The sequence below is a fragment of the Gallus gallus genome, chromosome Z (genome assembly GCF_016699485.2).
Source record: "Gallus gallus isolate bGalGal1 chromosome Z, bGalGal1.mat.broiler.GRCg7b, whole genome shotgun sequence".
Taxonomy (NCBI): Eukaryota; Metazoa; Chordata; class Aves; order Galliformes; family Phasianidae; genus Gallus; species Gallus gallus.
In genome coordinates this window covers 81,478,776-81,501,150 of record NC_052572.1, presented here as the reverse complement: position 1 = coordinate 81,501,150, position 22,375 = coordinate 81,478,776, and the positions used below count along the sequence as shown (strand labels likewise).

The following is a 22,375-nucleotide window of genomic DNA, read 5'->3' as shown; positions in this document are numbered from 1 at the left end:
TACAAAAATACATATTCTGTAATTAAAAAAACAGAAAAATCATAGGGAAGAGAAACCTCTAAGAGTTAAATGGAAGACCCATAAATAGCATTTTAGAGAAGCAGGCAATAGCAAACTAGCAGAATTTGTGGCGCACTGCTGTTTCTACAGTAAAACATCCTTTTTATTCTGCAGCAGTAATATTTACTGCACATATACGAAGTTACACAACATTAGAAATCCAACATGGGTACGGTGAAATGAGGTTTAATGGGTCTTACAGGGAAGCAAAAGGTAAATGTCCTTAGAGAGCCGATTACTAGAAGGTAACTGGAGTTGTTGTTCTGCTCGTCTGATAAATGAGGGCGGGTGACAACTCCAGGTGTGTGCACAAAGTCCAGTCTGTATCTCAAGTACAAAGCTCCACTACAAATCATACTCTGGAGAAGAGTAAGCGTAGTTAAGACGTTCTCCTGTGCAACTTCTTACCTTCCTGAACACCCGTTTACCATCAGTAGATGTTCACAGATCAGACTTCTCACTGCATACAGAATTCCTGCTTCTGTGTCAGGGTCAGAAAGCTAAGAAGAACTCACTGTGAGTTTCGTAGAGTTATCTCATTAAGTGGACAATAAGTTAGAGTTCAGTGACTCCTGGGTTAGAGTGATTTGGTGTGGTACTGAAAACAGCTTGTGAAGTTGTCTGCTCACCAGCAGTGGTAACGTTACAGGCACTCACTGCAGTCATCCTTCCCAAAAGAACAAAGCAATGAAGCTTCGTCATATATTTCAGAACACCTGCACTTCACACTGATGATTGTGATTCTGTCTAGGAGTAGATGGCATCAGAAGACATTTGGAAAAAAAAAAAAATATTTCACTTCACAATACTTCACAATGTTTCATAAAACAACTGATGGCAGTCCACTCATTAAACATGACCACTTTTTTAGAGTGAGCATCAGGCTTGTTTCAGTAAAAGAACTGCTGCTTCAAAGAAATCCTTATTTCCTGATCACAGATTTAAGATGTTCCCGTTTGCACTCTTCAATGAGCTCTTCAGCAATACGCAGAGCCTTGACTTTCAGCAACAGGAGAACAACTTCTTCAGTTTCATCACTATTACAAAAACAAGTTGACATAGCAACACATTCACACCTGACTTCAAAATCAATAAAGCTAAAACGTGCCTTGAGCTACACTGACCATTAACTGCACCCAACGTCTAGAGCCTCAAACTAGCCTGAACTAGTACTGCAAAAGCGATCCATTTTACATTATGGATTGCATCTTTAGTTGTACGTAGATGTTGGAAGTACATCACTGAAAGTGTTAAATGCATGAGGCTTGAGGAATTTAAGAATCATAGAATCATTAAGGTTGGAAAAAAACACAAAGATCATCTAGTCCAACTGTCAACCCATCACCACCATGCCCACTGAACCACGTCCCTAAAAGAAATACTAACATAAAGATTATGAGGAAGTGCTGCATCCCAAAGAACATGTTGTTTGTTACCTGTGGTTATTCCTGTGAAGCATACGTGCTCACTGAACCAAATGCTGGCAGAAGTTCACTGACTCGGGGAGAGTTGACCCACTTCCATGATTTTGGAACCACCTTTCTGGGAAGCATGCAACCACCTGTTCACCCAGAGAGTATTCTGAAAGAAAAAATAGAAAGAAAAAAAAAAGGCTTTCAGTAACACTAAGTCACACCACTTCTGACAGACTTCTCCTTTTGGCTAGTTCAGTTATTATTGGCAGTGTTTACTCTTCGAAAAACAAAACCATCATTTTAAGCAGTTATTCCTAAAGCCTAGGAACCAATGCTTGCTTTGAAATTCTTTTATACACCAAGGTCATCAAAAAACAAAGAAACAAACAAAAAACAACTTCAAATGTTAAATAATTACACTTCAGACTACATCTGTCCCCATGGAAATAAGACCTTTCACCTCTTTACACTTCTCTATGTTTTCTGGCCCTGGTGGTGTGTTGAAGAGGTTCAGAAGAAGGTAACGATTCAGCAGCTTGCTCAGTCCCACACCACGGACTGTGTCTTCCTGTACAGTCCCATCCCAAAGGAGAACCTTGGAGAGCAGCTGCAGTAATGAAGAAAAAGAACATGCACATTTGATTGCTGAGGGTGCCTTAGAACCTCCTTTTTAAACTCAAAAGATACCATGTCTATCCAATCTCAGTACTCAAAAAACAGGATTTATTCTCTCCAAGCTGACTGCCAATTAGTCACTAAAAAACTACAGATCATAAATAGTATTTTGAAGTAGATTAATTTTACATGTGCCTATGAGCTGTACCCTCATACATACACACATCACCTCCCAAGGAAATAAAGAGCATGTTACCCTTCCAATTCATTAACAAATTGCTAACATACGCTACATAAGATTAAACGCCACCAGCCTCATAACACAAGTAAGGTTGATAGCCTTGATCCATAGGAGCAAAAAGATTATTTTGTACTTGACCTCAGTATTATTCGTTAGCAAGAGTTGTCTTCAGTTACCTGTTATCACTGTAGAAATGACTATTTAAAAAGACTTAAGCCCAGCATAAGAACATGGCTGGTCTCCCCCTCAACACAGAATGGTTAATGTCAAGGTAGCTGTTAACCTCAAGGTAGTTCACCCACACAGACACAGTACGTGATCTTAGCAGTCACCAGTCAGAAAGCAGTCGCAAAGCCCACGACTACTGCATACTTCTCTGGAGTGCTTGGCAGGACACTTCCTTTTGACTGCATGAGCTGCTAGGAAAGTTAGACTGTAGGATGGCACAAACATCAAATCCTCATCAACTGTACTTCTTCACTAAAATAGTTCCTGTCCTCTTCTCGCCCAGCCCTTTGTGAGTACTCTCCCATACAATTTCTGGGCATGGTTTAGAGGACATTCCCGATAGGCAGCCTGCAGATGATCACCTGCTTTGAAAGACAGCACCAATAGGGGCTGCACAACGGCAGTCTCAAGCACAGATAAGTCACACTAATAAGCTGCTGAACATATCCAAAGAGTTTAATGCATGACCTGCAGTACTACTAACTCCGGGGTAAACCAACTAATGACTTCACTCCAGAAAAAAAGAGTGGCAAACTGTCAGAAGATACCCAACACAAACACATTTTCAACTGTTCTGCACATCACCACTTCTAAAGAGAAGACTGACAGTGAGGATGGAAAACAAACTGAAAGGAGAAAACTTCAATCCGCAGTGAAAGACCACTGGTCTCGCTTTTAGAAACATGTATCTGACTGGACATTTAAGTCAGGCAATACACAGTCTCAGAACGTGATACCAGAATCTTATGTCTGTTTTGTGTCTGCCAGGTATCAGCACTAAGCTCCCTCTGTCTTCTCTGCATCTGTCCACGACAAACCCTTACACAACAGCTTGCCCCAGGAGTGAATATGGCAAGTCCTCAACATTCCCAAATTCCCTGATTTTTCTACAGGAATGTGCAACATGGCAGCAGGAAGCCTATGCAGGGCTGTCACCATGGCCTTGTTAGCACACACAGCAGGGGAACTGGGATGTTAATGTGTTTTCCTGCATCTAAACCTCATCTTTAGTACGAATCCAAATACACTCATAGAGGAAACGGATCTAAGAGGGAATTGAATCACAGGCATTCAGATATTCAGCACTTAATCAGACATAACTCAGCACTTTAGACTGAATAAAGCTATACTAATACGCTTACACGCACATGCAGGGATTCTATTCTACAAGAGCAGCATGGGCACTGTATGCACATACTGAGGAAACAGACCTATCCACAGAGTGCCAATGACTGATCTCATGGAAGGTTAGCAGGAACAGATGATGAAATTAAAGTCTCTTGACTACGTATCAGAGGTGGGTGAGCATAAATAGCTCACTGACAAAAATAGCCAACCTTCCTATTAAAATACATTAAGCTCTCAGGAATCAGATTTGACTGAAGATACATTTCCTCAAAGACGACAGTCTACTTTTAACTAAAATGATTTTCACAGACAAGATCGGTGTCTTTTCTTTACCTCAACAGCTGACCAAAACCGTCTGCCTTGGAACTTTGAACATGGCGATGATTTGTCTTCCGCAGTGCTGGTCAGAAAAAGAGGAAGAGGAAATAAGGATTTTGTTTGACCTGAAAGTAAGACAAACAGACAATTCATCTCTTAAACACTGATGAATTACAATTATGGAGTTCTTTCATATGAGGAAACAGCTGTTAACTGAAACTCCTTACAATACCCAATGGAATTAGCAGTTGGAAACACTCGAGTATGTGTTTAATGGATTCTCAGCAAAACAGCACTGCTTGTAACCAGACAAACATGCTGCATCAGGCTTAGCAACACTCTTCTCCCAGCTGTGTCTTAACCCCACACCTACCAGACTCTTACCAGTTATCCTCTCTCTAAGAGCATCCAGCAATAAGCATCAGCAATATCAACTATTTCAGGAAAGAAAGGAGGAGTCAGGAGTAGTAGGGGGAGCAGACCGCCACAAATAACACAAGCCCTCAGATACTCCAAGTTAAGATCACAAAACCAGACTCTGGGCTGTGCCCCATAAACTAAGAACTTTCCATTTATGAAAGCTCTTAGTTACAGGAGCAAAAAAGCACCAAGTTGACTGCGTAGTTACTCTTGTCAGAAAGAGTACATAAACATCAATGTTTGGTAACTATTCCTACAATGAAACAGTAGAAGGCACATTTGTTCATGTGGAAAAGCAAAATGCTAATTCAGCTGAATGCAGGTGCCACTGTATATATAGACATTAAGATCATGGCTGCATTGAAGACCTGTGAGCAAGTCTCAGCTTTAACCACCTTTCTTTCTTTCTTTCTTTTTTTTAAACAAAATCCTCTTGGATAATGAGATTAATGTATTTTCCAGCTATGAGGTTCTATTAAAAAAAACACAACAAAACTCCACAGCTACTATACAAACAGAATCTTATCTAAAGCTTCTTCCTGAAGCCAAGTGTGGCGACTGCATAAACGTTTGTTATTATTTCTTTTCATACTAAGGGCCTAAACATCAACTTAGTTTCCACCTACTTTATGCTGGATAAACTCCCAGATTTGCATGAGAATAAAACCAGAACTGGGCTAAGTGTATGTTACAGTGAATATTTACAGTGAAGTGCATACACTGCGTCAAGAACTTCCTTCCCCATTACCACAACAGCCTTTACCTGTTTTGTCTGACTGCATTCACTTCTGGACAGGACTTGTTTTTCAAACACGTTATCGCAAAGCTGTGTAAGGCACTCAGTCTGTGAAGTCGGATAAAGGATCCCACACATTCTTGGCAAATGCTGAAAAATACAAATTATTTCATTCATGATATCCAAGTGGCTATCTGCTCTAGTTTCAAGGAAGCAAACATTCAAAAAGCTAAACCTTTCCTTTGCAGTAACCTTGACAAGTAATTGTAACTATCAAGATAATTTTACATTACCACTTATTTAAGGTTTCATTACCTAGCTGCAGTGAATGTCCTCAAGACAACCTTAATACACCTGTAATTTTTGGCAGGATAGTTTTTTCAATCACTCTAGGCAAAACTTCTTCATCAGGATCATCATCTCTTTTTGATTCAGACGGCTTTTTGGCATCGCTGAATCCTTCTACAGCTCTGAACCAGGGCATCTCTTTCAGGTCTGTAGAATTCTGCTGAAAGATCATTCCCATTAGTTGTTCAGCTGTCAGGATTGAGAGAAAAAGCTCCATGCAGAAATATACCTAATGATACCAAAAGATTCTCATTTAACAGTTTTACATGGATTCTAATCACTGAATGGACCAAAGCAGCAAGCTAAAACTGAATGTAAAGCTAGATTTCAGAGGGTTAATAAAGGTGCAAGTGATTCATATACAAGCAACCTGACAAGAGGAAAAGATGTCCTCCTTCTAGTTAAAACTCTTATCTCAAGCTTTGGAATGCCTCTATAACCCACGGCAAAGCTCCTGTACAGAAGTCTTCCCTGCAAGCAGCATGCCCCCGTCCTGTCATACTTTGAGATGCCAGAAATAGCCACAGGTCTTGCCAGCTAACAAAGATGAGTACATCAGAGTAGACAAGTTTGCAAAGACAGTACAGACCAGAAACGTAGCGGAGCACCGCCTACCCAGAAGCCCAGAGGATATCAGAACACACGAACACACACACACAATTTTTCACAAAAATAAAGTCTGGTGATGCACCTACCTCAAGGGGACTCCAATTTATTAATTTGAACTCTGACTGATGGATTTAAAAGCTTAGGCAGGCAAAAACCGATGTAAGCATCGCAGGAAGAGTCGGGAAACTTCTCTTTCCGCTCCTGGAATTTCAACAGGATTTTTCTGATGTCACAAACATCTGCACGGACATCTTCAAAGATTTTCTTACTCTCTTCTAGAACGTTATCTATGGATAATATTCAATAGGAATGAGAAGAAACAATCACAGAATTTATTGAGGCATAAGCTGAACAGTTCATGCACCTACAGAACAGAAGAAACATCTTTATGATAACAGCATTTGTGCTCCATCTTTCACACCTCTTACACTGAAATGGGTTTTAAAACCAGCACTTTTTCAGGAAAAAAGAGATACAGAAGACCACAAAAAGACTTCTGCAGGTTTTGAACAACTGCACAGATTTAAATACCCATTACATTTCATATTTTGTATGTCTCTTAAAAGCTCAGACAGGAAAATCCTCCTTCTGTTATTCAGCAAATACGCATCGTGCCTCTCCCAGCTCCTCGTGACCTGCTCACCTAAGGCAGTTCAAATCTCAATTTGAAATACATTCCAACTTTGGACAAAAGACTGATTAAACTAAAGAAGCCTACGGTCTTATCTATTCTTCCTAAGGCATTGGTCAGAATTGTTTGAAATGCATCAATTCTGTGCTGTAGAAAATAAACGATATACCATTCAAAAGGAGTATTTCTTCACTCTCCCTTGAAAATCCTTCTCAATACGGGAGGAATTTTGCTCTCATATCCTGACCAACCTTTGCTCTTCTGGAATTCAGTCACCTCTGTCAGAGCCAGTTCTTCATCACTCGGCATGCCTTCGTGGTGACCAGCTGTTTGTGAACGCTCTCTCAGCTGCCGCCTGCAAGTCCTGCATTCTGTAATGAACTCAGGTGAGTTATTCACCATGTACATACGTAAAAGAAAGCTCAGTGATATACTAAGAACACCCGGTGAGAGCAATAGCCTAAGGAAACACGGTGAGGAAGCAGAAGTAAGTATGCAACCCTAGAGACACGGACTGTAACAGTAAGGTACTTTGTGAGCTGCCAAAGGACATTAAAAGCATCTCTAACGACCTTCACTTCACCACATTCATACTAGGAACTCCCCCCACCTGAAACACCAAACATCTAACATGGTACTCCATACTATCCCTGCCAGAGGTAGTCTGTAAGAAACTACTGCGCTCTCAACAGTCCATCATCTCAGTTCTATGTAGCTTATGCAACAACTTGCATAGAAACTGTGACTGCATCCAAGTCTCACTGGGGCTAAAAAACGTTAGTCCTGGCACCACATACCATAAGAGCATGCAAAATCAACAATAAAATTATATTTATACCTATTATTTGCATAGCATACCTCTTGTATGTAATTATTGACATTACTTAACGTTAAAGGTTAACAGTTTGCTTCAAGCAAAGTTTTATTACGTCGTTTTTCAACCAGTAAAACTCTTAAGTCCTTACCTGTGTCTAAACAGTGCTGAGTCAAGGCACCAATGCAACTGGAACGGTTTCAGAGCTCCCAGTAACTTAAGGTCAGCAGCAGACCCCGACGTTCAAAATGTAGCACCTGGCCTACGCTGATAACAGAGGGTAGGTTAGATGTTCCTGATGCACCCACTGCCACCCCACCAGCAACAATACCACCTGCCTATTTTTGTCATCTGTGCAATAATCACAACAATGTATTCCTATATATAATCACAATATCATTTATTCCAACAGCAGGGAAAAATCTACTTTCAGTTTCGTGAACAGTCTCACTTCAACTTATGTTAAATTAATAGTACCTATTAACATTCAGATTCCAATCAGCACAAAGAAAACCCTCCATTAACAAATAGATGGTTTCCATATACCTTGAGCTTTGGAAAGGAAAGGCATTTTTGCACGTGTGTGTATCATCCTCGCTTAGTAACTGCACAGGATTTACCTTCATCCCTGTGTAAGTAACAGGAAGCAGATACACACTTACTACAGTTAGATGTAATTATACGTACCTTCGATGCTCACACATTTTCAGAAGCTTCATCTTTTCATCACTCTCCAATCCATCATTACTTGGTTTGCCATTCCCAGCTACCAGAAGACAGGAACAAGACAAAGAGGTGAATGCAGAACACTGATTCTGCTTCTGCTCTTCATTTGGAGACTAACCAAAGTAAATAAAACCTCCTGATGAAAAATTCACAGTGTCCAGTCGTAAAGCACAGTCAATATTATCAGTGAACTGTAGGACAGCTGTGGCTGCTCCCTCGTGCAGGGGGATTGCCAGGTCACAGCCTGAACCGGGAGGTGAGCACCTGAGTGAGCACAGGGAGGGTACCCCAGATCCACCCTTCCTCTCTCCCCTTCGTGGTGACGCTTCCAGCTGTGCTTCCCAGAGTGCACACACACTCAGAGTCTGCATGCTTTGCACCCACCCCACCTGCACACCAGTTAGAACCAGAAAGGGCTACATCCCCGAGCTCACTCTTCTCAAGCTGTTGCCAGTTATCAGTCAATCCTTCCTTGTCCTCCTGTTCTACAGTGCCTGCGTCCCAAACAACCTAATATCTACTGGAAAACTGACTCAGTTTCTCTTTTCAAGTACTGATAGACAGCCACTGAGATCAGTAATTCAAAACTGACGGAGCATTTGGTCATGCTATATTCACTATTCTACCACGGAGAAGTGATACTACGCGTCCTACTTCGGTAAGGATTTCAACTAGGACATCTAGTACAGTATGCCCACTGACAGCAGGGAGGGAGAAAACATTACACATGAAAATAAAATATAATCCAAGAATTAACTCTGTGTTTCTACTTAAAGAATGAGATTTCAGTAAGAAAGTAACTGGTAACTTCATACTAACTTGTCAGATGCTGCATATAAGTAGATTCCGTTTCCAGCTCATCTTGCCTTCGCTTCAGTACCGACATGACTCGTTGCTGGAGAAGTGCATGTACAGCAGATTCTAGCTCAGTTATGTATTAAACAAACATAAACAAAGTGTTTATGTCCTTAAAACAAAGCACAAAATCCTTGCTAATAATAGCACCTGCATCGGAGCAAAGAAGAACTGCAAGACTTACCCATACCAACATTTACAGAAGCACTGTGTGTGGACAAGATTCATGCTTTGGAAAACATCAAATGTCACTGACGTAGTGGTAGTTCTGAAGGTACCACCACTGACATTTTACCCATATTCCTCTACACAAGCACGCTCCTAAAGAGCATAATATGGCAAGTGTAGCGACGTTACACTGAACAGATTCTACCCAAGTCGATGTGGGTAGGAATACAGCACTACATCAGTGCGTCCCACTTAATTTATACCAACTTAATATCACCAAGCTATTACTACCAGACGTGTTCTCCCTCCCCTTCTTGTTACTTTCCAAATAGGTCTCCCACTCTCGATAGTCTTTCACATTTGATTGTACTTGAACTCCCCACATCATTTCATCCATTTCTTTCAGGTGATCAAGGCCAAAAAAAAAAAAAAAAGCATACAATTCCACAGAAATATTTAGTCCACTTCAGTGGAAATTCTTTGAACACAAGCAGGCCAGCAGCAGTCTGTACAAAAGAGTATACATACACAGAGGTTCACACAAGTGAACGGCAGATGTTTGTGTTTCAGCTGCACGATGGTACTTGTCTGAACTTATCAGTACAGCTGCTTCTGGCTGCGTGAGCACTGAGAGGTGATGGGGATGGCTATCTCGGTAGCTGCAGATGCCTGACCCCACCTGTCCTTCTCACACACTCCCTTGCAAGTTCCCATCTCCACCCAGGACATCTCAGCTGCCCACTGCCTTGTCTGAACAGGCTGAAGAGCCACGACAAAAGGACTGACAGCCCCACCTGCCCTGAGTGAAGTTCTCCTTCCTTGGCAAACATAACACTGTGCCTACGCTCCTTTCAGAACCAGCAGCACATAGAATAAAGCAGCAGATTCTTACAAGCGATAAAATGCTTGAGAAGTCCAAACGCTCCCCTGCAACAAAGCATTGCCAGGTAAAGTTAAAATCTGTAACGCTGTGCTAAACATTACAATAAGCACAATACACAACTAACCCCAAAACCCTTCAATATTCGCAAGAAGGAATAAGACTCCAAAGCTGTCATCAGCTGTGACAGAATGAACACCTCAGCAATTAACACTAAAAGCAGTACTTACCCTTCAGTCAGTTGCTTTTTCATAGTTTCCAAGTTCACAGCTGGTAGGAAACACAGGGACCAAACTGTGGGTTTAGCTGGTTGAGATTTACACAGGGAAGCATTGCTGTAAGTTTCCTAAGAGAACTGCAACACTTTCAACACATAGTTTATGCAAATTAAATATAAGTTTGTACACAATTGATGTAAGTTTTGCCTCTGCAGCTTTAGAGGTCAACAAAACATACCATGTGAACATATAAAGCATATGACAAAAAGATGTACATTGGAATGATCAGATTGGGTAATTTCTGTACAACACAAAAGGGAAAGCGTATATACAAAAAGCTGTGTACTTAATGGTGCAAAATGCATACACCATTCACATCCATCAGTACAAAGCAATCTGTCATTTAGGGTAAAGCAGCCCTCCTCTCAGTCTGAAGACATCAATGGCTTCCCACAATATATAGAGGTTCAATATCAACAGCTGAAACCTCACAAGCAGTACAGTTTTTAATATGAAAAGTAGAAATAAGCTACAGCCAAACAACTGAAGATGAAGATAGAAGTTTCATTCTGACAACTTGGCTTGACTGTAATTATAACTTAAAGACTCCAACCACATCAACATAGAAATTAAATGACATTCTGCGTTCTAAAACAGCAGGAGACTGTAGGGCAGAATCTAACCCGAACACAGTGACTTGGAGTAATCAAGTCCATGACCGAGGTCTGCTGCTAAAAACTTCTGCAATCTTCTGGACAGCAAAAACTGAGGGGTTTCCAGACACAAATGGAGTATGAGGACCTAAGAACACCAGTTATACTGGATGTGAAGTTAAGGAGCAACCGAAAAGCCACATACGCTTGGCATGCAGTAAGTCTGCTTACTTCCAAAGGGCTGGCTGGCTCTGGTTGGTTGCTTTTTGTTTGTTGGTTTGTTTTTACCTCTTTCCCATAACAGTCGTAATGTCAGTGTGTGGAGAGCAGGAACAGCCCACATAAGCCTCAAGGACCACCAAGCATTATGGTCTTCTGTCAAGATCAAGGGCAAAACTTTGTACTGCACTCTTCACTGGGCAAGTCTCACATTCTTCCGGACATCCATCAGTAAAAGACACAGCCTCTCTCTGGGAGAAAAGGCACCAACTCACCCACGCGTTCAGCCATCCTACGCCTAAGAGTTCTCTTTTTAGGAACAAAATAGAGATGATTCCTATCAGGCTCGTCCTCATCCTCTGAATCACCGCCTTCTCTTCTCCGAGAAAGCTGACGATCATTTGAAGCATCCAAGGGAAGATAATCAGCTCGGGTCCTGGCGAGGTGACGTCTCCTCCGAGCAGCCGCAATACAGCCTGCACTGGGGACACAGCCTGCACGCAAGGGAAACAACATCTGAGCCAAAGACTGAAAGCAGCACTCTATCACTCCGAGTGCCAATAACCACCACAAGTTCAGGAACACTGCGCAATTCTGAACTGAAAACACAATGTCTGTCTTATAAGCTTACCACATTAAGCTTATAATATCAACAAATGGAAAGAGATCCTTAAAAATAGCTCTTAACCTGGAAACAGACCTTTTCCTTTCAAATAAATCAACATCCTGCCTGTTTTTCCAGCTCTTTCACAGATCAAGACTGCTATACCAATCGAGTTTACAAAGGAATTCAAACTTTACTAACAAAACAGGAGATAAAGCTAATGTTTACCTCAAAGTGAATTATGAATCATTAAACAATTTTGTTTGCTGCTTCTGCATTCCTTCCACTATCAGTGGTTATAATTTCTAATCTACCTCCTGAAACTAATACAGAATTACGACAAACACCTGCAACCAAAAATACCAAGCAACCGTCACTATTCTTTCAAGACAGCCCTGGCTCAGCACAAACAACATGCCTTAAAAACGCCCAGGAACCTGGCCTGGTGATAACTCCTTCCTCCTCTGGGATGCGTTGGATTCATTCTCAGAGTCTGTGCTGTTGTAGCCCTCACTCAGTGAAGAATAACTCCCTTCCTTTGTTTCTTGAGCACCCTCCGTGTTGCAGTCCCAGGCTCCAGCTGAGGTCTTTCTGCTGTAAGAGAAAAAAAGGAAGACTCATTATTTCATTATTAAGACTCAGTTTCAGCTGCTGGAAACTGATGCACAGTGTACCTGGTTACCAGCAACCATTCAGACTACAAGGAAGCAATGGCTAGTCACAAATCCTACCTCCACCTGACAGAGATGCCTCTGACCAATTAGAGTCCGGGGGACGGACAGAGCTGCCGCTGACCAATGAGAGCCCGGGGGAGGGACGGGCAGATGCTGCTCACGGGGAGCTCCTCCTGCCGCTGCTGGATGCTGATGCTGACAGGGCTGCAGATGCTCTGCAGGGCCAGCTCGTAGCTGGGAGCCACGAATGGACACGGCGGGAGAGAGGAGAGAGCTGGCGGGGAGCAGCCGAGGCATCCAAGAGCATCCAAAAGCAAGGCTCCTCCGTAACGAGGAGCCGAAGACACCGCGTGCGTAGGTGCGTACCCGAAAACGCGCATGCAAAACGCTGTGTGCGCGGTGCTGCATGCGCAGCGCGGTGCCGAGCCCGGCGGGTCCTGGGATGCTGCGGTGCCGGGGCCGCTTCACGCCCGTACCGCGACCGCCGATCTCCTCCGAGCCGCTCGGGTTCCGCTGCTGCTGAGAGCGCTTTGAAACGGCCGGGGGACGGCGCGGGGCTGGGGGGGGAAGGGGACGTCTGCTGGTCCGCCGCGGCGGAGAGCAATTTGGATGGCGCCGGGCGCTCGGGGCAGCTGTGAGCCGAACCGGTCCGCTCCCGGGATGGGCTCGGGCATCAAACATCTAGTGGAAATAGATGAGGGGCAGCCTGGTTTAGAAGGAGGAGATCGCTGAGCCGGCGGTCCGAGAACCGGCAGTAGCGCTTAGGAGCAACAGTTGCTGGTTTGGAGTCGTCGGGCGCATGCTCGCTGTGACCTGGAGGACTAATCACAATAGAGAGCGGCGGATGAGCTGCACAGAGCGGTTACGAAGCCACTTCCGCATTCCTACGCGCACGCGTTGTGCCGCCTGCAGGACTGAGCAGCGGACAGCGGCAGTTCCGCGCATTGGCCACGAGGTGGCGGCAGAGACCGCGGAAAGAACTTGGACGGGATCGATGCGGCCCGCGGCGCAATCGCTGGCGGTCAGTGCTCTGTCGCGATGACGGGGGAAGAACACGGAATGAGAAGTGGGGGGCGGTGGGGGTGAAGACGAAGAAAACAGAGGGAAACTCCTCCAAACTCAGGAAAGCCGTGCTAAGAGCTTTACAAAAAGAAAATAATAATAATAATAAAAACAAAAGATTAAAAAAATTACTTTTTGCCAGCATCTGTTGCACTGTTCTGAAATATTCACATACCAAAATGTAACTGCCCAGTACATTTAACGACAACAAAATTAAAGCACGTTGGCAGAAAGCAGAGCGCCATATTGGTGTTCACTCAGCCTCTGTCTTCTTCGTGCTTTAATGTATTTCACAGCTACCTAATGTAAATCACAGCTACCTCTGGAAGACAGCCCGAGAGCTGTGCAGGTCCATCAGGCTCAGCTGCAGCTTTCATCTGCCCTTCTCTGGCCCTCCTGCAGCTGGAGAGAGAGCACAGGAGGGCACGTGGGATGCAGACCCTCCCCAGTCAGCCGCAGCAGTCGCTCCTGCCAGCACTCCCTTTCCCCCACGTCTTTCCCATTGGACAGTCTGGAGCCCTGTGTGGCAGAGGAGGAGAGAGCTGCAGGCAGAAGGAAAACGGGCTGCTGGGATTCCTCCATCCCACTGCCAGGTGTCTTCCTCTGCCGTTTTGGGGGTGGGAAGGGAGTTGTGGGAGCACCCGTGGGGCTCCGGGCAGGAGGGAAGGAAGCAAAGATGCAGCTGCAGGCAGCGGGCTCTGGGCTGGAGCAGTGCAGCCAGGCACAAACAGTGACAACGTACACACACAGATAAACACCCAGCACAGAATCTGGCACTCCACGGTCCTCCCAGAGCTTGTTACTGCTTTTTAGGCTGCTCTACAGGTATTCTGTCCTATCCCCTTCATTCCCCTGTGTCTTGCCCCCTTCCTTCACCCCGTGCCTTCCCCATTCCTTTTCCAGGCTTTCCCTTTCCTTTCCCCGCTTCCTTCCCCACGCCTTCCCCCTGCAACAGCCCCATGTTCTGCTGCTGTTCTCAGCTGACAATCCTTACACCACACTGTTCAAACACATCGGATCAGACTGCATACTGGCACTGATATTAAAACAACAACAACAAATACATACAGTATTATGCGTGGATAACAAACTCCTACCTGCTTGAAGACCAATAGCAGCTCCTCATCCTGCAGTAACTCCTGCACACAGGCCAGGTCTCCCGTGCAGGGATTTGGCATCTGCAGTGGCTTCGCAACATTGGATTTGAGTCTTCGACATTCCACCTCAATCTGCTCTTGTGCTCCAGAGAGAGATGCAAGGCATGAAGAGGTGCAGTGCAACCCAACTGGATAACGCTCTTGAAGAATGGCAGTATTTTCCTCATAAATATGGAATCCTGAAGTGCAACATTGGGGAATGTTAGGTGAGATGAGAGAAACAGATGGGGCAAAGCAAGGAAAACGTTCAGGGAAAGCAAGGGCAGTGTGATGGAGAAACCAATAACCAATTCCGGGCTGACCCTTGAGAGACAGCAAACTGCCAGAAAGGAGGAAGAAGGAACGTGCCAGCAGTGGATGCGATCGGCAGAGCCAGCAGGGCATCCCCTGCTTCAAAGGGCACTCTGCCTTTCATCCCCACCGTGGGGCAGCCACTCTCCTGCTTTGCCTCTCCCCAGGGCCTGCAGGGTTTGTTCCATTGCACTGCTGTACCCGCATGGCCAGCACGTGCTACGGAGCCCAAGTGGAACACCTGTTGCAGAACAAGTCTTCGCAAGAACAAGACCTACAACCCACGATGAGCTCCCTCTACGAAACAAAACACTTGTGGCTACAGCCACAACTACAAGCTGTCTCAAAACTGGGGTTCTGGGGAATTATGGGACATGCAGCTTTCCAATCCTGAGCAGCATATGGAAGAGCAAGGAGAAGGAAATAAAGGATGGCAGAGCACCATCAAAACAGACAGTGCATGTCCATGCAGACTCGCAAACCCACAGCTTCCTGGGTTGTTTCTGCTTTTGTAGCATTTGCGTGCTGCAGATGAGGAAAACGCTCTGCTGTTTGAGTCTTCTTCTGCAAGAGCCACCTACAGGTAAATGGCAGCTAACCTGCAGACCGAGCAGTACTGCCTGGCGTTGGTCAGGGGGAGCTCCTCCTGCCGCTGCTGGATGCTGATGCTGACAGGGCTGCAGATGCTCTGCAGGGCCAGCTCGTAGCTGGGAGCCAGGAATGGACACGGCGGGAGAGAGGAGAGAGCTGGCGGGGACCAGCCGAGGCATCCAGAGCATCCAAAACCTTCACTCAAAAGCATCACAAAGCCACAGCCAGCAAGCTGGCCATGATCATGAGCAGCATCCCGGATGCTGGAGATTCTTTGCTACCATACACTACGGGAGCACAGCTCTCGCTGCAGGCATCCCACAGCCAGACAAAATGGGAACAAACCCGCAGCTCTGCTGCACGCACAGCCCACAGCCATAGCCTTGCAACATGAGCTGCCTTGCTGTTGCTTGCATCCATCCCAATCCCTGGGAATGAAGACTCAGAAGGCAGTCAAGGCGTTGATCCAGCACCAGCGTGCTTTTATTCATTCACAGCCAGGAGGGCCTTTTGGTGAGAGGTCCGGTGTACACGATGGGACTCATCCTTCATGGTTCAGGAGAGAGGGGCTCAGAGCTCGTGCTGCTGCCCGGTGCCTGGGACTGGAGCTCTGATTCTACGTCCCCCTCCACCAGGCTCGGCTCCTCCTGGCTGACGCTGACCTGCTCCTGCATGGAGCTGCTGCTGTCGGGGCACTCGGGCTGTGCTTGGGCTGGGCTGCACTGCAATGGTGCCCCGTCACAGTCCAGCTCGGTTGACCGTTGTTTCTGGCAGGCTCAGGTCAGCGTCTTCTGCACATGCCGGGAGAGATGAGGGCTTCCACCTGGATGGTCAACCTTTCACTCCATCACTGGTGTTATATGGAAGGCTGTCATCCGAGCCGCAGCGATTCGTGCTTCCTAGCAGCTCTCCAGTGATGGAAGCACACAGTGAACCATCGCTATACGCTCTGGCTCTTCTGCGTGGACGAGGGCTCGATTCACCTAGGAAGGAGTAGATACACAGGCAAACAGTTAGTGGCAAACTTGCACAAGCTGAATGATGAGAGTGGTTCTTGAGATTTGCTTATGCAGTGGCAGCAGGACAAAGCCAATAGGACAATAGCAACAGTAGGAGCACTGTCTCGAAAGGAACTGTTGCGCTTTTGTTGTTTGTCTTTCTCTTTTGTGTGGACTCCAAGCATGAATTCGATGGCGCTGACAAGCAGGGTTTTGACAGCTGGATGTGCACCCTTACCTGCCAGGACCACCACCTCTGTTTCCGAGGGCTCCCTGGCATCGCGCTGCAGTTGGCGTTTGGCCACAGAGGATGGTTTTCTGGGCCTGAAGCAGGAACACCAACTGCATGCTGAGGATTCCTTCACCCTGCTGGGTGGACTTGGTCTGGAGGGAGAAAAGAGGGAGCGGTGTGAGTCGTGCATGGTGCAGGGTGAGGGAAGAGCTGCCCTGAGCTCTTGCCAACACTTGCTTGTTCCTAGCACTGCCTGCTTCCTGCTGAAACACAACTTAGAAGCTCGCTCTGATTCACACGGTTGAGGACGGTTCCATTCCTAGAGCTCAGCCCTGGAGTCTTGCTGGCTACATTCCCCTCAGCCATGTCAACCCAGATGCAGAGCATGCGAGCAGAGGCTGCACAGCTGTCCAGGACAGCATCGAACGGAGGGCTTTGATTGAGCTGGCAAACATAACTGCTTGCTGAGGAACCGTGCAGCCAGAGAGGGAGTTCAATAGCATCTCTGACACGTACATTAGCAATAGGCCCTCTCTGGTGGCTAAACTGAGCCCGTCGGGCAACTGCGTGTTAGTTGAAGCTCAGAGTCCAAAGGGAGGGGACATTCAGTACACCACCACACGCCCCATTAGCGTCACGTAGCTTCTGCAAGTTTTGGGCACTAGCAATAGTGGAGAAAAACCCACAAAAGCCCACCCAACCAAGTCTGATAGGAAGCTGCTGGAAAAGAAAGTCCTCTTTACCTTTCAGACGGAAAGTCAATGATTGTGTGAATTTCCCCCGCGCAGCTGCGGGGCCTTCTTCCACTTCCATGTCCCTGATCTCTGTCACAGTGGGAGAGCTGCTGTGGCCTCCCCTCTGTGCCTGTGCCTCCTCCAGAGTGAGCAGCTTGGTGGCAGGAGAAGACACCTGCACAGACTTGGGACCTGATGGAGAACTGCGCCCTGGAAGGGAAGACCACAGCTAAGACGGAGGATCAGAAAGCAGCGGCACAGCCATCACAGTTCTGGGGAGGCTGCCGCACATCTCTCAGCCTTGCTTATCCGAACCACTGGAAAAAGAGGAGGTCAAAACCCTTTCATCAAGCTTCACCTGCACGCAAAACATCACCATGACAGGGATGGTTTTCTCATGCTCAACTTTGGGCTTGGACATTCTCCGCATCCATCCACAGGTTGCCATATTCTCATCTAAGCCCACAAATCTGCTGGCCCCTCGATAGCAAAAGCGTATCTCAACAATCCTGGAGAAGGCCTGCATTTGATCAAGGTGTCTCATCAAGACAAAGCTCATGCAGGAAGACGCTCACCTGCTCCATCTCCGATGCCTGATGTGGAGCTGGAGCAGAAGAGGACGTCGGTGTGGGTGATGAGGAACTCCACCACAGTCCGACTGCCTCTGCAGTTCCACGCAGGCAGCTCTTCCGCTGGCGCAGGCAGCCTCGTTCTGCTGGGATCTGTAGAAAAGGCAGATTGGAGAAGTCATTGACCCGAGATCGTTTCCCCACGTCTGCATTTGGGCAGCCAAAGGCTGTCCAGTTGGGCTCTGGAGACTTCCAGTGCAGTGGGCAAGCACTGATGCCACTGAAGACATTCTCCCGGGTGATCAAGGACACACCAGCCCCATCTGACAAAACCAAGAGAGCACAAATTGTCCTCCTCTCCAAACTGTGCCCGTGGGGAGAACAGATCTAAGCCTTGTGCTGAGACGGAAAAAGAAGTTTACCTGAAGAGGTTGGGAGCCCACACAATTGCTAAGTTCTTAGCGGGCATGTTTGTGATGGAGCAGCTCCCAGCGAGACAAGCCAAGTGTCTCATCAGGTATTCCAGCGTCCTGGAAAGCAAGAGCCAAACCTTCAGCACCACTGAGCACGCCGGGCTCACATTCACCAAACAAACCTCACTGTTCTTGCTACTAGCAAGTAGATCAAGCTTTCCCAAGTGCCACGCTGCAGCACCAAGCCCCAGCACAGCACAGCTGCAGCCATCAGCTGCACCAGCCGTGCCCCCGTGCCCAGGAGCTGACCCAATCCATTCACCCCACGCAGCCATCCACCACTTCCACACACACAGGCATCACGTTGCCAGCGTGACACAAAGCCTGCCATCGCATCATCGCCCTCTGAAATGCAGCAGGGCTGAGCTCCCCACACCGAGGGCAGCAGTTTTCTGACCTGTAGTGAGGTGCAGGCAGCTGCTGGATGACCTCCTGCACTCGGAGCAACCGCTCCTCATCTGTACCGGCACAAACAGCGTCCTGGAAGAAAGCAGAAAGGGAATGAGACACACATCATGCGAGTCAAGCGTATGGGGCTAACAGAAAAAGGGCCTCAGAGCTGCAGAGGGCACTGCTGCTCCCATCTCCCACATTTCCAATGGCAGGATGCACACACCAGGTGTTACGGTGTACCCGGTGTGCAGGAAGCACGAGCTGCTTGTTGTACAGCAGACACCCACTGGATGTCCATCAAAACCCCAACTTCAACAGAAAAAAGACCAAAAAAAGGTGCAGCAGGCGTGTGTGTGGATGGGAAAGGCCACGAAGAGGGACATGAAGGCCATTGCCTTGTGCTTACCGAGAACTTGCCATGCAGCTTGCTCGGTCAGCAGAGGGCTCGGGAGCTCCCTGAAGTACATCTTGCACAGGGAGCTCACGCTGTGAATGTCCCGGACGGTGAGCTCCGGAATCTGCTCCGACTCAAAGTCATGGCTGGAGAGAAGGACACAAAAACAGAGGGCTTGGAGAAAGAGGAAAACAACTCCAAAGCAAGACAACATACAGTCAAGAAGCACTCTTACCGCAGCTTCTGGATCTTGGACGCCACGCCGGACAGGCGGTAGATCCCCTGCACCACGCCGTGCTGCTCGATGAACTCAGCTGCAGCTCTGCAGGACCTGGGGGACTACAGAACAAGGGCCAGCGCTTAGCTGAGCTCCTGATTCAAGTCCTGCTTCAGCCGCTGCCCCTGTCACATCCCATCCACTAAGCACAGCCAGGCTACTGCTTGCCTCCTCCTCACAGGAGAAAAAAGGCTGTCGCACGACATCGCAGATAGGCAGGAGAAGGGACAAATCTGGACACGGACGTGTTCTTGGCTTTCAAGAAATGCCACAACCTGCCAAGCAGCCTGCAGAAAGTAATTCTGGGGAAGCCAGAGACACTGCCACAAGTCCCATCACAGCTCCCACCGCAATGGAGGCGTGAGACCTCATGTCCAGAAGAGCTAGGAAACTGACGCAGTACACTCTCTTGGGCCAAAAGGCTTCCTTGGTTTTCAGGCTAGCGTGGGATTGGCTTACATCCTTTGGCTTTAAGCAAATACAAGTGTGCCGGCCTCCTATGAGCATTAGCCTCAGCTTCCCTTGCAGCCATCAACTCCCATTTCACGTTTCTCCACCGCTATCAACCTGCCCCTTGCTAGACACGATCTCCCTTTCTTTCATCTTGTCATGCCCAACAGAGGGAGGAAGCTCTCAGGAACGGGCTGTTCCTTACCATCACGGCCAGAGTGGAGAAGATGCTCTCCCAGGTCACAGCCAAACACCCCTCCTTCTCCTTCTCCAGCTCCATCTCCCGCTGCTTCGGTTCCTCTGGGCGGGCCTTCACGAAGGAACGAAGGAAGCTGAGGAGCTTGCCACGCTTCTTTGGCACTGCACAACAAAAGGAAGAAACCAGTTCATTTCAGGTTGGGCTCAGTGCGACCAGGCTGAGCGGAAACACATTCTACAGAGCGCGTCAAAGCAGCAAGAACATTGCCAACACTGCATTCTACAAGGATTCGAGCATTTGCCCAAGCCCTCATTCTCACTGCCTACAGAAACAGCAGCCCTACGCCCCGTGGGATGCAGGAAGGATCATCTACACAGAGGAGAACGTGGGATGGATAAAGGAGGTATTCAACACAGAACACACCCAGAAAAAGACTCCATTTGACTTCCCCGCGCCATCACATGTAACATCCGTACCTGGCTTTGGCGCTGAGTTGATGAGGGCCTCAGGAAGTTTTCCGTTAATGAGCTCCACACACTCACCAGGGAAGAACCCAACCTGTAAGAAGAAAAGAAAGAGTGATGGAATACTGGAATGCAGCGTTTCTCAGGCCTCGACTGTTGCACCAACAAAGAATGGCCTGCAGAAAAGTAACCCTCGTCCAGCATTTGCAGCCAAAAGACCTACAAAACCAATACTTGGTTCTGCAGAAGATGGCTCTGTCCTCCGTGCTTGTACAAAGGACAGAGGTGGTCAACTTCTGACTGTGTATTGAGCACGAGAGGCTCTTGCTTCTAAGTCACATGAGGAGACAGTTTCCTACCCAAGCCAAGAGCCAAAGGGAAAGTCCTCTGACAGCGACACAGGGAAACTGTTGACGTCCAGAAGCCACCCTGTGCGGGCAGAGCTTCACTAAGGTGATGTTCCTCACTTGACTGCAGTTGCGCCCAGGAGTCTGAAACTTGTGCCTACCTGAAAGCCACGCTTGCCTCTCCACCAGGGGCTCTGCTCCTTTGCTGGCATAGCAGAACGCACACCAGGTCTCCCACCTGCAAGAGATTGCAACATCAATCCAGCGTCAGCACAGCTGGGAGGAAAGCACAGCTGAAATGGCACCCTTCTTCTGCACTGCCAAAGAGCGCACAGCTTGAGAGCAATTGCACCGGGGCAGCTCTTCAGGCATTTCCCGTGGGAAAGCTGAACGTGGAGGTACAAGAGTCACTGCCTTACACACCAGACAGAATACAGTGCAAGCATGCCATATGAAACCATCTTTTAGACATGGCTGAACTCCTCCCTGCATCCAACCCAGTGCAAGTCCTATCTGGACCTGCATCTTCTGGGCTTCGCCTCACAAGGCATTCTGAAGGTGTCTGAGAATATTCCTGATGCATTCACACTGTATACTCTTCTGGCCGTGACAACAAGGAACGCCTTCTTTATCTGCTTTACCTCCAAGAGAGAGTCATTCATCCTCTGCCTGGGCAATGTATCTCTTAATTAACATGGCCAGCAGCAATAGCTGGAATATTAAGAGATGACTCCCTCACGGACCAGCGAGGCTTCCCCTGGTTCTCAGGCTGAAACAGAGAGCACAGACCATGGTGAGGAGCTGAGGACAAACAAGGAGGATTTTCAGGTGCCATCTCGATGCCACTACAAGGAATGAAGCTTTTAAGGCGCTCTTCAGGAACACCGAGAGAGCCGGAAGGATGCTCTCTCTCTTGAAAAGCAGGAGGAGCACACCGGTGGCTCATTCTGCTGGCCTCAGGCAGGGAACCAGAGACCAAGCCAGAGCTTCACACTGTACCTCCGTCAACGCCTGTCAGGCCACGGCTATCTCGCTTGCTTGCGAATGCCCATCACAGCAGGCGCGTCAAGCTGCAACAGAAAAAGAAAACACATTTACCTGTGCTCAACAGCACTGGATCAAGAGACTTCTTCAGAACTACTTCTAACAACCACTGTGTGCAGTTCTATTCAAACGGGACAGCC

General features: G+C 47.2%; 1 long non-coding RNA gene and 1 pseudogene across 1 annotated transcript; both read right to left on the bottom strand.

Moving 5' to 3' along the window:
• Positions 1–22,375, bottom strand: part of LOC112530752 — a 584,651-nt pseudogene that overhangs the window by 486,570 nt on the left and 75,706 nt on the right.
• Positions 10,769–12,587, bottom strand: LOC124417533. The gene is made up of 3 exons (XR_006932482.1): positions 12,561–12,587; positions 12,324–12,466; positions 10,769–11,776 (listed from the first exon to the last, which is right to left on the bottom strand). It is a non-coding gene; the product is annotated as an uncharacterized LOC124417533 (long non-coding RNA).